This window comes from Rhinopithecus bieti, unplaced genomic scaffold (assembly GCF_001698545.2).
Source record: "Rhinopithecus bieti isolate Rb0 unplaced genomic scaffold, ASM169854v2 scaffold_10589, whole genome shotgun sequence".
NCBI classification, from domain to species: domain Eukaryota; kingdom Metazoa; phylum Chordata; class Mammalia; order Primates; family Cercopithecidae; genus Rhinopithecus; species Rhinopithecus bieti.
In genome coordinates, this window is record NW_016807065.1 from 1,115,063 (window position 1) to 1,129,543 (window position 14,481).

Here is a 14,481-nt window from a genome sequence, read left to right on the forward strand (position 1 = left end):
AAAATATATATATATATATCAAATATACATATATTATATATATTTATATATATATTTTATACATAGAGAGAGAGAGAGAAAGAGAAGGCAACAAAGGTTGTGAGAACATCATATGCCATTTTCTTGGTCCAGAAATGCGTTACATTAGTAAATCAACATACCCTCCTTTCAACCAGCTAGATGAGATGTCCCAGGGGGTGGGGAGCACGGTAGGAATTCTGTTTCCAACAAGCAACCTAGGAGCCCCAATTAAACCTTCCACGCATAACTATTTCAAACGCAACACAAAGTGCAGACAGATGATATGTTTCAAGTTCATGTGCTGGCAAGAAATTAACATTCAGAAAATTAAAAATTTATGATTTCTAAAGGGCAATTACAATTGCTAAAATAAAAGCAAAATGGAAACCTACAACAAAAGCCCTAAGTAAATAGCTTTTAGTTTACACACAGATAATAATAATAATTTGTTTCTTAAATATTGGCTGCTGCATAAGCGTCCCCTGGAGCACTTTAAGTAACTCTGACATCCAGATCACATCTCAGTTCAATTAAGTAAGTCTCTTTGGGGGTGGGCTGATGACTTAGTACTTTAGCAAACTCTACATGAAATTTTTACGAAAGCTGAAGTTTAAAAGCTAGTTGTAGCAATAAATGCAAGGGAAGCACAGAAAAAGAGTTGAGGAACACAAATACAGCTAAGAACCATGCGGGGGCAGATGATAAAGAATTGAACCATTTCTAACTGGAGTTACAGATGAGAGACACAGAAGGAGCCTAGGCAATTACTGAAAAATATAGTGGCTGTAGATTCTTCATTTTGGAAGGAAAATATAAACAGATTGAAGAGAGATAAAATCGTAGGCACAATGAACCAGATAATGGTAAAAAGAATATCTTAACAGCAGCCAGAGGAAAAAAAGGCAAGTTACCTTTTAAGCAATAATTCTCAAACTTTAAGTTACATCAGAGTCACCTGGAGGTCTTCTTTTTTTTTTGAGACGGAGTCTCGCTCTGTCACCCAGGCTGGAGTGCAGTGGCCAGATCTCAGCTCACTGCAAGCTCCGCCTCCCGGGTTTACGCCATTCTCCTGCCTCAGTCTCCCGAGTAGCTGGGACCATAGGCGCCTGCCACCTCGCCCGGCTAGTTTTTTGTATTTTTTAGTAGAGACGGGGTTTCACCGTGTTAGCCAGTATGGTCTCGATCTCCTGACCTCGTGATCCGCCTGTCTCAGCCTCCCAAAGTGCTGGGATTACAGGCTTGAGCCACCGTGCCCGGCCTGGAGGTCTTCTTAAAACACTGTAAATATCTCTCTATTAAGAAACAAAGCAAGCCTGGGGATGGTGGCTCACACCTGTAATCCCAGCACGCTGGGAGGCCAAGGCAGGTGGATCACTTGCACGCAGGAGTTCAAGACCAGCCTGGGCAATGTAGCAAGACCCTATCTCAAAACAAAACAAAACAAAAAACTCACACTTCTAGGCCCCATCCCCAGGTTTCTGATTCAGAAGATCTGGGGTGTAGGGTCAATGAGTATGCACTTTTTTTTTTCTTTTTTTTTTTTTTTGAGATGGAGTCTTGCTCTGTCACCCAGGCTGGAGTGCACTGGCGCGATCTCAGCTCACTGCAACCTCCATCTCCCGGTTCACGCCATTCTTCTGCCTTAGCCTCCCGAGTAACTGGGACTACAGGAGCCCGCCACCACGCCAGGCTAATTTTTTTGTATTTTTAGTAGACACGGGGTTTCACCATGTTAGCCAGGATGGTCTCGATCTACTGACCTCATGATCTGCCTGCCTCGGCCTCCCAAAGTGCTGGGATTACAGGTGTGAGCCACTGCGCCCAGCCTATGAGTATGTATTTCTAACAAGTTCCCAGGTGATGCTGATGCTGCTGGTAAGGAGACTGCCCCCCAAGAAACACTGCTTGGCCAATATGGTGAAACCCTGTCTTTACTAAAAATACAAAAATTAGCTGGGTGTGGTGGGGTATGCCTGTAATAACAGCAACTCGGTAGGCTGAGGCAGGAGCATTGCTGGAACCCAAGAGGCAGAGGTTGCAGTGAGACAACATCACACCATTCATTGCACTCCAGCCTGGGCAATAAGAGCCAGACTCCGTCTTGTTTTGGGGCGGGGCAGGAGGTGGGGGGAAGAAAGAAAGAAACATTAGACTGACAGCTGACTTCTCATCATTAACAGTGGAAGCCAGAAGATTATGGAACATCTTCATAGTTCTGAAATAAAATATAAAATTCTATTACCACCAAAAATGTCCACTGAGAAAGAAGGAAAAACACTGAGAAAGAGGAAAAGAGGTGTTTTCTGAGCACCAAAAAACAAAGTTCCTGTGGGCTTGCAACCCACAGAAAAGAGACATCATAAAGACATATGTCAGGGAGAAAGAAGTAATTAAAGAATCAAAGCAAAGAGTGGTAGAATTACAGCAAAACGTGCAAGAACCAAGCGAAGTGCTCAAAGTGACAAAAGTGTGAGTATGATGTAACAAGAAATGATGGCATGCAATAGCAATAATAATTTCTTCTGAGGTTTAAAAAAGAACTAAATACAGTAAAACCCAAAGTGACAAACGTGTGAGTATAATGAAACAAGAAATGATGGCATGCAATAGCAATAATAATTTCTTCTGAGGTTTAAAAAAAGAACTCAATATGTGCAACTATGATATATCAATAAAAAAACAAAGAAAATGCATAAGAACACCATGTAAATCAGGAGAGTAACATATATGCAAATCTAGATTTAATGAACAAGCATGGGTAAGAACTGTTTAGAACAACCACTGAAACAATAGAGTAAATAAATTCAAAATGTACAGAAAATAAAAAAGGAGAATGACAGAAATACACAAAAGAAGCTAGAGAACAGAAAAAATAGAAGACAAATGTAAAATACAGAAGATGTTAATGGAATAAATGCTTTAACTAAAATACTAACATTCACAGAATAGATTAATCCAATTATATGCTATGTACAAGAGACATCTAAAATATAAGAATACAATAAGAGCCGAGTGCGGTGGCTCATGCCCGTAATCCCAGTGCTTTGGGAGGCCAAGGCAGGTGGATCACCTGAGGTCAGGAGTTTGAGACCAGCCTGACCAATATGATGAAACCCCATCTCTACTGAAAATACAAAAATCAGCTGGGCGTGGTGCCATGCGCCTGTAATTCCAGCTACTCGGGAGGCTGAGACAGGAGAATCACTTGAACCCAGGAGGTGGAGGTTGCAATGAGCTGAGATCATGCCATTGCACTCCAGCCTGGGCAACAAGAGCGAAACTCCATCTCAAAAAAGAAAAAAAAAAAAAAAAAAGAACACAATAAGAATGGAAATAAATGGATATATAAAGCAAGTAAAAAACAAAACAAAACTGGTTTGAATGTTAGTATCAGACAGAATAGATTAAGGCAAAAGGGCTCATAGAGAAAAATGAAGTATTACATAATAAAAAGTTATAAATCCAGAAGGAGGGGTGTGTGTGTGTGTGTGTGTGTGTGTGTACAAAACACAGCCCCAAAAAAAAAGAAACACAAAAATTAAAAAAAAAAGGGGGACAGAACTCTAAGGAGAAATGGATGAAGCCACCACCAGAGCTCTCACAAATCCAGTTCAAGCAGGCAATTCAGTAAGTACATGAAGATTGAACATGATGAAACAGCATTTCCTAACTATAAAATCCAACCACTCATGGGGCCATGTTTGTCTCAGAAAATGCTTGACCACAGAACAATGCAGATGGCAAACAATGACCAAAAGATAACCAGAAAAAAAAGTCCCAGAAATGAAAAGTAAAAGAAAAAATTCTAAATCCGCATGCCAAAGAGGCCACGATATTTCATATTTAGAATTACAATACAATAAAGTATGATACTGCAATTCTTTGAGATGTGACAGGCATTCAACATAAGAAACTGCAAAGAGACATCCCAAAAAGGAAGAAAATGATAACAATCAGAAAGTTATAAAATAGAAAACATATATATCATAAAGTGGTTCAATCAAGCCAGAAGTTCTTTAAGAAGGAAACTGACAACATTCTGATGGAATTTATTTTTGTAAAAAGCAACATATAATCATTACAAATAAAAAAGTGGATAACATTACAAACGTAGCAAGCAGTAAAAATATGAGTATGTTATGAACAACTTTGACTATACAATTTAAACCTCAGATAGAATAAATAAATTCCTAAAGAAATTTTACTCATCGTAACAACACAAAAAACCTGAATGCCCCCACAACTCTTAAAAGAACAGAAACAATAGCTTTAAAACTTTCCACCAAGAAAACTCCAGACCCAAATGGTTTTTCCAGGTACCACTCCCATTCTAAGGAACAAATGATTCTATTCTTATGCAAAACATTCCAGAGTTTAGAAAACAGAACACCTCTCATCCCATTTTATGAGGCTGGCATAAATCTGAAACAGAAAAGGAAAATTTCACTCAAGCATAGATCCCAAAACACCAAAGTATTAGCAAACGAAGCCAAAAGTAACAAATAGTAACATGTCCTTTCCAAATTATTTACCAATACAAATTCAATGTCACAAAGGAAAATCAATTGGTTTAATTTGCCACACTATAGGATAAAAAACAAAATTATATTATTCACTCATTCATTCATGACACAGCAGGACTGAGTGCCATCATTTAAGGTACTAGAAATGTATCAATAAACAGATACAAAAGTATCAATACAGATTTTGTATCAAGCATGTACAAAATGAATCAATAAACATCAATAAACAGATACGCAATGGCAAAAAAAAAAAAAAAAAAAATCACTTGTTAAAAGCCTGCAGCAATTCACAAGAAAAACTCAAGTAGGAAAAGAGGGGAGTTTCCTTTGCCTAATAAAACCTTCTTCTACAAAAGAAAAGCCTTCGCAGGATTCACAAATGACAATTCCCTTTTAGATCAGAAAAACAGGCTGCCTTGAGTGTGCTCATCCATACTCCCTGTCAATGATAACTGAGTCTCCAGCCTGTTCCGCAAAAAAAAAAAAGACATATTTATTCTGTAAAAGTATTTATATTTTCGTTTTGAATTGTACAGTTTCCTTGTCTACGAAGAACATCCAACAAACAACACAAAAGTTATTTTCTGAGCACCAAAAAACAAAGTTCTTAAGAATAAACACAAAAACAACCTAAATCCCTTTTGCAGGTACTTATAAAACTTTACTGAGCCGGACATGGTGGCTCTCTCCTGTTATACAGCACTTTGGGAGGCCGAGGCAGGTGGATCACCTGAGATTAGGAGATCGAGACCAGCCTGGCCAACAGGTTGAAACCCCATCTCTACTAAAAATACAAAAATTAGCTGGGCGTGGTGGTGGACGCCTGTAATCCCAGCTACTCAGGAGGCTGAGGCAGAAGAACCGCTTGAACCAGGGAGACAGAGGTTGCAGTGAGCCGAGATTGTCATTGCACTCCAGTCTGGGCTACAAGGGTGAGACTCCGTCTCAAAAAGAAAGGAAAAAAAAAAAAAACTTTATTGAAAGGCATTAAAGAAGATGTAAATTAATGATGTAAATCAATTAACTGCAACTCAATGGCATAAAAATGACAATATTATCAAAGTTCAAATATAGATTCACCACATCTTGAAAACAAAGGCCCAGTATATGGGAATTTGGCGAACTGACTAGAATTTAAGCCATGACACTCCTGAAAAGGAATGGCTAGGTGTAAGTACTTCATCTACAAGATATTTAGAAATCTCTAAATTACAAAGGTGTGCTTGCATCAATATGAAAAAACACTGTTTCCAAAAATACTGAAGCGCCTGAGTTCATTCACAAATAATTACCAAAATTAGGAAATAATATATTTTCTGGAAAAGATGTATAAGCAGTCAAACCTACGGAGAAAGTATTGGTGGGAGAGGAGGATGCAGTTTAGAAGAAGCACACAGTTTTCTGAGATTTAATAATCTCTTTCTTGGCCTGGTTTGTAGGTTCGCTTTACTGTTGACCTTTTAAGTGTGTGTAAGTGTGTGTGTGTGTGTGTGTGTGTAATCATACTTTTTTTTGCATGTATGTCCTATTTTCCAGTGTTAAAATATTTGCACAGAAAAGGACACACCACAAAATAAGACGGTAAAAGTCAATGGAGAATATTAATAATCACGATAAGTATAACTAGACTAACTCTCAATTAACAAAATGTTGAACTGAATAGTAAATCTAGGAATAGGCTATTTGCAAGAGAGTCCACTAAAATTAAAATAAATAAAAAAGTGCAACCGGAAGGACTTAAAAATACAAAAGGTACTCAAGGTAAGTGCTAAAAAGAACACCTGTGTGCTGACATTCACGAGATAAAATCGACTACAACGCAGAAAGAAGGTGATTTCTCCTCGCGATGTCCAAATCCTGACGCCTCTCAATCTCCTGAACTGCCCCCAAACTCTTGAATTCACTTTAGCTGGGCTTTTCCGCCCCCACCACAGAGACTCAGGGCTTTTCAGGATCAGGTGACCAATGCCTGTCTCATCACTAGCTGCAGTGGTCCAATTTCATCTTTCGCGTCCCCAGCGTTTCATGTCGCTGATCGCGAGATCTAAACGCACCCCCCCGTCTGGCTGCCGAACTCCTTAGCCCCCGACCCTCCTACCCCACCTTAGTCCTCACCGACAGACAGGCCTCCCGTGACCCCAGGAACTGAGGGGGAAAAAGGTTAAGGAAAGCAGGGCTTACACGACTGGGAGTAGGATCGGGGGAGCGGAGGTGACGGAAGCTGCCGCCGATGCGAAGAGAAGTTCATACGGCAGGTCCAGTCTGGCGCGGGGACGCGAGAGGTCCCCAACAGGCCGAAATAATTCGCCGCGGACCCCTCCTTGGCCCATGTGTCTCGGGGCAATCGACTCCACAGAGTAATGGCTTCCGCTTCACTGCCGCCTTCCAACTCTCGCGGTACTTCATTGGCTGCATCTAATACGGAAGCCGGGGCGGAGAGGATGCTGGGAATTGTAGTTCTGAAGCTTGGATGGGCATGGCGGTCGTGCCCGGGTGGAATCTGAGGTCCAGCATATTTCTCCAATTTCTACTCAAGACTCAAATTCTCAGCCACAACCCACAGCATTTTGTAGCCATCATAGTGGTAAAGGTTGAATCAGGCAAGAATTATCATCTACATGACACAACTGGGAGACATTTGCATGACGAGCAGAATATTTGCATTGCCTTAAATGTCTCTCTATAAACTGCTCATATGTTGGAGTGGAGAAAAAGTAATAGAAATTGCACAGCGAAGAAATTGGACAACATCTGGACCAGGTGATCAAATCAATATCACCAGTGAGGGTCAGATGGAGACCACGTGCCTCTGAATGACACCTTGGGCAGGGCATAAAATCACCGTCACCTGTGTGGTGTTCATCCTACATATCTGCTACTTTGTATTTTTTGCCCCACGTCTCCCCATTTCTTCCCCAACTCTCATGCCTGTGATAACCACTGTCTCATTCTTTATATATGTATTTGAGCTGTCTCTCTTGATTAAAAAAGTTCCTCATATAAGTGACATCATGCAATATTTTTCTTTTTGTGTCTGGCTTATTTCACTTAGCATAATGTCCTCCAGGTTCACTCATCTTGTGATAAATGTCAGGATCTCCTATTTCAAGGCTGAATAATATTCTGTTATATATATGTTTTACATAATGGAATATATATATTTATTATATTACAATTATGCATTTTGTATTGTTAATGTATATTATATAATATATGCTAAAATAATATATGTATGCATGTTATGTATATTATGGAATATATATTGTATATAAGATATATTATTTTAGCAGGAGGAGTCTGCATATACAAAGTTCCAGAATCAGGCTGGGTACAGTGGCTCACACCTGTAATCTCAACACTTTAGGAAACCAAGGCTTCCCATGTAACGAGTTGGGGCAGAATTACGTAGGCAGGAGAGACAGATGGTTAGTATTATTCAGGGCAGGTATTATAATAGACAGAGAGAAGGAAATTTGATGTTTTGGAAAATATATTATTGAAGGATGGACCATGGCGCACATATATATATGTATGTATAAAGTATGTATGGAATATATGGACATAAAATATTCATATATAATATATAATCTATATTCCATATTACATAATGTAATATATATTTCATAATATATAATACATACACCATAATATATAGCATACACACATATAATATATATCTAATATGTATATCATATATTATATGTTATACATATTATATGTCATACACATAATATATTATATGATATACATATTACATATGTTACATGATATATTACATATATTACATATAATGGGAATATCTATTCCGTAATAGGTATATATTTATATACAACATATATAAATATATTAATTAATATTTAATATAATGTAAAATATATAATATTAACATATGATATTAATGTTGACATCATCTATAAATATAAAATAGATATAATAGAATATTCAGACTACATAGCTGCTATTTTGTATTTTGTATTCATGTGAGCATCAATGGACATTCAGGTTGTGTCCGTATCTTGGATATTGTTAATAACGCTGCAATGAAAATGGGAGTGCAGACGTCGTTATGAGGTGACTATCTCATCTCTTTTAGGCATATATTCTAAAGAGGAATTGCTGGGTCATGTGGTAGTTCTGTTGTAGATTTCTTTAAGATCCTGAATACTGTTTTCCACAAAGGTTGTATCAATCAACATTCCCACCAACAGTGTACTAGGGTTCACTTTCCTCCATGCCTTCGCCAACATTCATCTCACATCTTTTTTTTTTCTTATTTAAGATGGAGTTTCGCACTTGTTGCCCAGGCTGGAGTGCAACAGCGGGATCTCAGTTCACCGCAACCTCCGCCTCCCAGGTTCAAGCATTTCTCCTGACTCAGCCTCCTGCGTAGCTGGGATTACACGCGCGTGCCACCGTGCCCGGCTAATTTTTGTATTTTTAATAGGGACGGGGTTTCTCCATGTTGGTCAGGCTGGTTTTGGTCAGGCTGGTTTCGAACTCCTGACCTCGTGATCCGCCCGCCTCGGCTTCCCAAAGTGCTGGGATTACCGGCGTGAGCCACTGCGCCCGGCCTCTCCTATCTTTTTGATAATAGCTCTCCTTAAGATTGTTAGGTGATCTCTCATAGTGGTTTTAATTTGCATTTCCCTGATGATTAGTGATGTAGAGCACCTTTTCGTATACCTGTTGGCCTTTTTTATGCCTTCTTTGGAAAAAACGTCTGTTCAGACCCTTTGCCCATTTTAAAATCAGGTTATTTGTTTATCTGCCATTGATTTATAAGAGTCCTTTATAAATTTTGGATATTAACACCTTATCAGATATGTGGTTTGCAAATATTTTTTCCCAGTCCATGGATTGCCGATTCATTCTGTTGATTGTTTCCTTTGCTATGTAGAAGCTTTTTAGTTTGATGCAGTCCTATTTATTTACTAATTTTTGCTTTTGTAGTCTGATCGTTTGGTGTAAAAAAACAAACAAACAAACAAACAAAAAAAACAAAACAAAAAAACTTTGCCAAGACCAATATTGAGGAGCTTTCCCCCAGTGTTATCTTCTAGGAGTTTTATGGGTTCAGGTCTTACATTTAGGTCTTTTATCCATTTTGAGTTGATTTTTGTGTATTTTGGTGTAAGATAAGAGTCAAATTTCATTCTTTTGCGTGTGAAAATCCATTTTTCCCAGCAGCATTTACGGAAGACGCTATCCTCTTCCCATTTTGTCCTCTTGGTGCCCTTAGTGGAAATTAGTTCATCGTATATGTTTGGATTGATTCCCAGGCTCTCTGTTCTGTTTCTTTAGTCTATGTTTCTGTTTTTATGCCAGTATCATGCCGGTTTTTTTTCTTTTTTTTTTTTTTTCTTGAGACAAGGTCTTGCTCTGTCACCCAAGCTGGAGTGCACGACTCAATGCAGCCTCGATCTCCCGGGCTCAAGGGATCCTCCCGCCTCAGTCCCCGAAGTAGCTGGTACTACAGGTGCATGCCGCCGCGCCCAGCTAATTTTTGTATTTTTAGTAAAGACGGGGTTTCACCATCTTGGCCAGGCTGGTCTCGAACTCCTGACCTCGTGATCCACCCGCCTCGGCCTTCCAAAGTGCTGAGATTACAGGCGTGAGTCACCGCCCCCGGCCCCGTTGTGATTCCTAACAGGGACAATTGTGCCACCTGTGGAGACACTGTTGGTTTTACCACTACCTGGGTTACTACTGACATCTAGTGGTTAGAGTATAGAATGCCCTACTCCCTCCAACAGGAATAACAGGCCCTGAATGTCAGTGGAGCCAATGATGAGAAACGCTTGCATAGAAAAGTAGGAGATGGCCGAGCGCGGTGGCTCACACCTGTAATCCCAGCACTTTGGTCCAGGTGGGTGGATCACGAGGTCAGGAGTTCGAGACCAGCCTGGCCAACATAGTGAAACCCCGTCTCAACTAAAAGTACAAAAATTAGCCAGGCGTGGTGGTGTGTCCCTGTAGTCCCAGCTACTCAGGAGGCTGAGGCAGGAGAATCTCTTGAACCCAAGAGTTAGAGGTTGCAGTGACTGGAGAACGTGCCACTGCACTCCAGCCTTGGTGACAGAGACTCCGTCTCAAAGAAAAGAAAAAAGAGATACTGGCTTTAGAGAAGAAGGCAGACATCTTATTGCTTGCAGAGTGAAAGAAGAAAGAACTGGTGATGTTGTAATTGGACTACTTTTGCACTAGTGTCAAGAAGGTGAGAAATCTCTAAAATCTAGGACAAGAGAAAAAATAAAGAAGGTGAGAAATCTTTCTCATTGTTGTTACCATTTCTCTCTGCAGTAAGTTGTAAAATCATTTGTTATTAAAGAGGGAAGTTGTGGCCGGGCGCGGTGGCTCACATCTGTAATCCCAGAACTTTGGGAAGCCGAGGTGGGCTGATCAAGAGGTCAGAAGATCAAGACTATCCTGGCCAACATGGTGAAATCTCGTCTGTACTAAAAAAATACAAAAATTAGCTGGGCGTAGTGGCGCGTGCCTGTAATCCCAGCTACACGGGAGGCTGAGGCAGGAGAATAACTTGAACCAGGGAGTTGGAGGTTGCAGTGACCCGAGATGGCGCCACTGCACTCCAGCCGGGGGACAGAGCCAGACTCCGTCTCAAAAAAAAAAAAAAGAGGGAAGTTGAGACGGTGTGAATTCAAAATCCTGGAAAAATTGTGAAAAGATATTTGCCCATTGGAAATTTCCTGAAGTGTCGAAGTCCCCTTTAGGTGACCTCAAAATTTTAGCACTTCCCATATCACCACATGGGGGCAGAATTTGTAGGCAGGAAAGACAGATGGTTAGAATTTTCCAGGGCAAATATTATGATAGGACAGAGAGTAGGGAATTTGAGGTTTTGGAAAATATATGATTGAATCTCAGTCACCTAGTTAAAGAAATTAGGTTGGCAGGGTGCGGTGGCTAACGCCTGTAATCCCAGAACATTGGGAGGCCAAAGTGGGCGGATCACCTGAGGTTGGGAGTTCAAGACCAGCCTGACCAACATGGAGAAACTCGATCTCTACTAAAAATACAAAATTAGCCGGCCGTGGTGGCACATGCCTGTAATCTCAGCTACTCGGGAGGCTAAAGCAGGAGAATCACTTGAACCTGGGAGGCGGAGGTTGCAGTGAGCTGAAATCATGCCATTGCACTCCAGCCTGGGCTACAGAGCAAGATTTCATCTCAAAAGTAAAAATAAATAAATAAATAGCAACATAGTTGAAGAATAGATGGCTTGGGGGTCTCTATGCGTTAGGAGAGGAGATGCAGTAAGGCCGAAAGGGTGAAGAAGTTGGTGCTGGGCGCGGTGGCTCATGCCTATAATCCCAGCACTTTGGGAGGCAGGCAGATCACTTGAGGTCAGGAGTTCAAGACCAGTCTGACTAACATGACGAAACACTGCCCTTACGAAAAATACAAAAATTAGTTGGGCGTGGTGGCACGCACCTGTAATCCCAGCTACTCAGGGAGGCTGAGGCAGGAGAATTCCTTAAACCCAGGAGGTAGAGATTGCAGTGAGCTGAGATTGCACCACTGCACTCCAGCCTGGGTGATGGAGCAAAACTCTGTCTCAAAAATAAAATGAAAGAAAAGAAATTATCCTGAATCATGGCATAGCTGGGTGTTTAGAGAACGGGAGTCAGGTGCCAATGACTTGAATGTGTTAGGTCTCTGTGTTGGTGCCAATTCAGATGAGAAGCCAGAGATGGGTCAGGGCACGATGGGATTTTTGATAAGTGGTGAGCAATGCAGTTCGATAATGTGGGTATACATTAGGGATAGAGCAGGTAAAAAACACTCACCATATTACTCTGAAGTTGTATATGCCATGCCAAATCAAACCCAAGATCAAAAACACCCTGAATCCAGAAGGAGAAGATACTGGATGGGCCATGATGGAACTGCCTTCGGTGCAACAGAGGAACAGAAAACTTGTGAATTCTCTTGTTCATATGTCTTGATTTTAGGCTAGACATGGTGGCTAAACAGTGGCTGTCCCAGCTATTTAGGAATCTGAGGCGGAAAGACCAAGTATTTGAGACCAGCCTGGGCAATATAGTGAGACCCCATTTTTGCACACACACACAAATAGCTGGATGTGGTGGTGCATATCTGTAGTCCCAGTTACTTGGGCGGCTGAGGCAGGACGATTCTTGGAGTCCAGGAATTTAAGGCTGCAGTGAGCTATGATGGCACCACTGTACTCTTGCCTGGAAAACAGAGCAAGTCCGTGTCTCTAAAAAAAAAAAGGAAAGAAAAAAGAAAAACTTAAGGGGAAAGCAGAGAACATTTGCCATGAGTTTCCTCATATAACTTCAGCTTTCCCTATCTTTCACTTTTTATCTATCATTTCCTACTTACCTAGGATCTTAAAGACCTGTCTTCCTTTTTTTTTTTTTTTTTTGAGATGGAGTCTTGTGGGGAAAAGAAAGAGATCAGACTGTTACTGCGTCTATGTAGAAAGAAGTAGACATAAGAGATTCCATTTTGTTCTGTACTAAGAAAAATTCTTCTGCCTTGAGATGCTGTTAATCTATAACCCTAGCGCCAACCCTGTGTTCACAGACACATGTGCTGTGTTGACTCAAGGTTTAATGGATTTAGGGCTATGCAGAATGTGCTTTGTTAAAAAAAGTGCTGGAAGGCAGTATGCTTGTTGAAAGTCATCACCATTCTCTCATATCAAGTACCCAGGGACACAATACACTGTGGAAGGCCACAGGGACCTCTGCCTAGGAAAATCAGGCATTGTCCAAGGTTTCTCCCCATGTGATAGCCTCAGATATGGCCTTATGGGAAGGGAAAGACCTGACCGTCCCCCAGCCCGACAGCTCGACACCGGACAGCCGTAAAGCGTCTGTGCTGAGGAGGATTAGTAAAAGAGGAAGGCCTCTTTGAGGTTGTGATAAGAGGAAGGCATCTGTCTCCTGCTCATCTCTGGGCAATGGAATGTCTCGGTGTAAAACTCGATTGTATGTTCTATTTACTGTGAGACATGCTGGCGGCAATATTTCTCTTTAATGCACCGAGATGTTTGTATATGTGCACATCAAGGCACAGCACCTTTCCTTAAACTTGTTTATGACACAGAGACCTCTGTTTACAAGTTTTCCTGCTGACTGTCTCCCCACTATTACCCTATTGTCCTGCCACATCCCCCACTCCAAGATGGTAGAGATAATGATCAATAAATACTGGGGGAACTCAGAGACCAGTGCCAGTGCTGAGTGCAGGTCCCCTGGGCCCACTTTTCTTTCTCTATACTTTGTCTCTGTGTCTTATTTCTTTTCTCAGTCTCTCGTCCCACCTGACAAGAAACGCCCACAGGTGTGGAGGGGCAGGCCACCCCTTCAGAGTCTCACTCTGACACCCAGGCTTGAGTGCAGTGGCATGATCTCTGCTCACTATAACCTCCATCTCCTGGGTTCAAGCGATTCTCCTGCCTCAGTCTCCCAAGTGTCTGGGATTACAGGCGCCCGCCACTACACCTGGCAAATTTTTGTATTTTTAGTAGAGATGGGATTTCACCATCTTGGCCAGGCTGGTCTCAAACTCCGAACCTCAAATTATCTGCCTCTTGGGCTTCCCAAAGTGCTGGGATTACAGGCGTGAGCCGCCACACCCAGCCTTTTTTTTTTTTTTTTTCCCCGAAAGACCTGTCTTCTTAAAGACCTGTTCTCCTGGCCGGGCGCGGTGGCTCAAGCCTGTAATCCCAGCACTTTGGGAGGCTGAGACGGGCGGATCACGAGGTCAGAAGATCGAGACCATCCTGGCTAACACGGTGAAACCCCGTCTCTACTAAAAAATACAAAAAACTAGCCGGGCGAGGTTGCGGGCTGAGGCAGGAGAATGGCGTGAACCCGCGAGGCGGAGCTTGTAGTGAGCTGAGATCGCGCCACTGCACTCCAGCCTGGCCAACAGCGCGAGACTC

At 41.5% G+C, this 14,481-nt stretch overlaps 1 protein-coding gene across 3 annotated transcripts in view; it reads right to left on the bottom strand.

Annotated features, from left to right (window-relative positions):
• Positions 1-6,938, bottom strand: part of ZNF317 (zinc finger protein 317) — a 24,356-nt gene extending 17,418 nt beyond the window's left edge. For all 3 annotated transcript variants that reach the window (XR_001886996.1, XM_017879883.1, XM_017879882.1), the window contains exon 1: positions 6,726-6,938. The gene's annotated coding sequence lies outside the window, so the exon portion shown is untranslated. The remainder of the gene's footprint in view (positions 1-6,725) is intronic.
• Between the last annotated feature and the right edge of the window lie 7,543 nt (positions 6,939-14,481).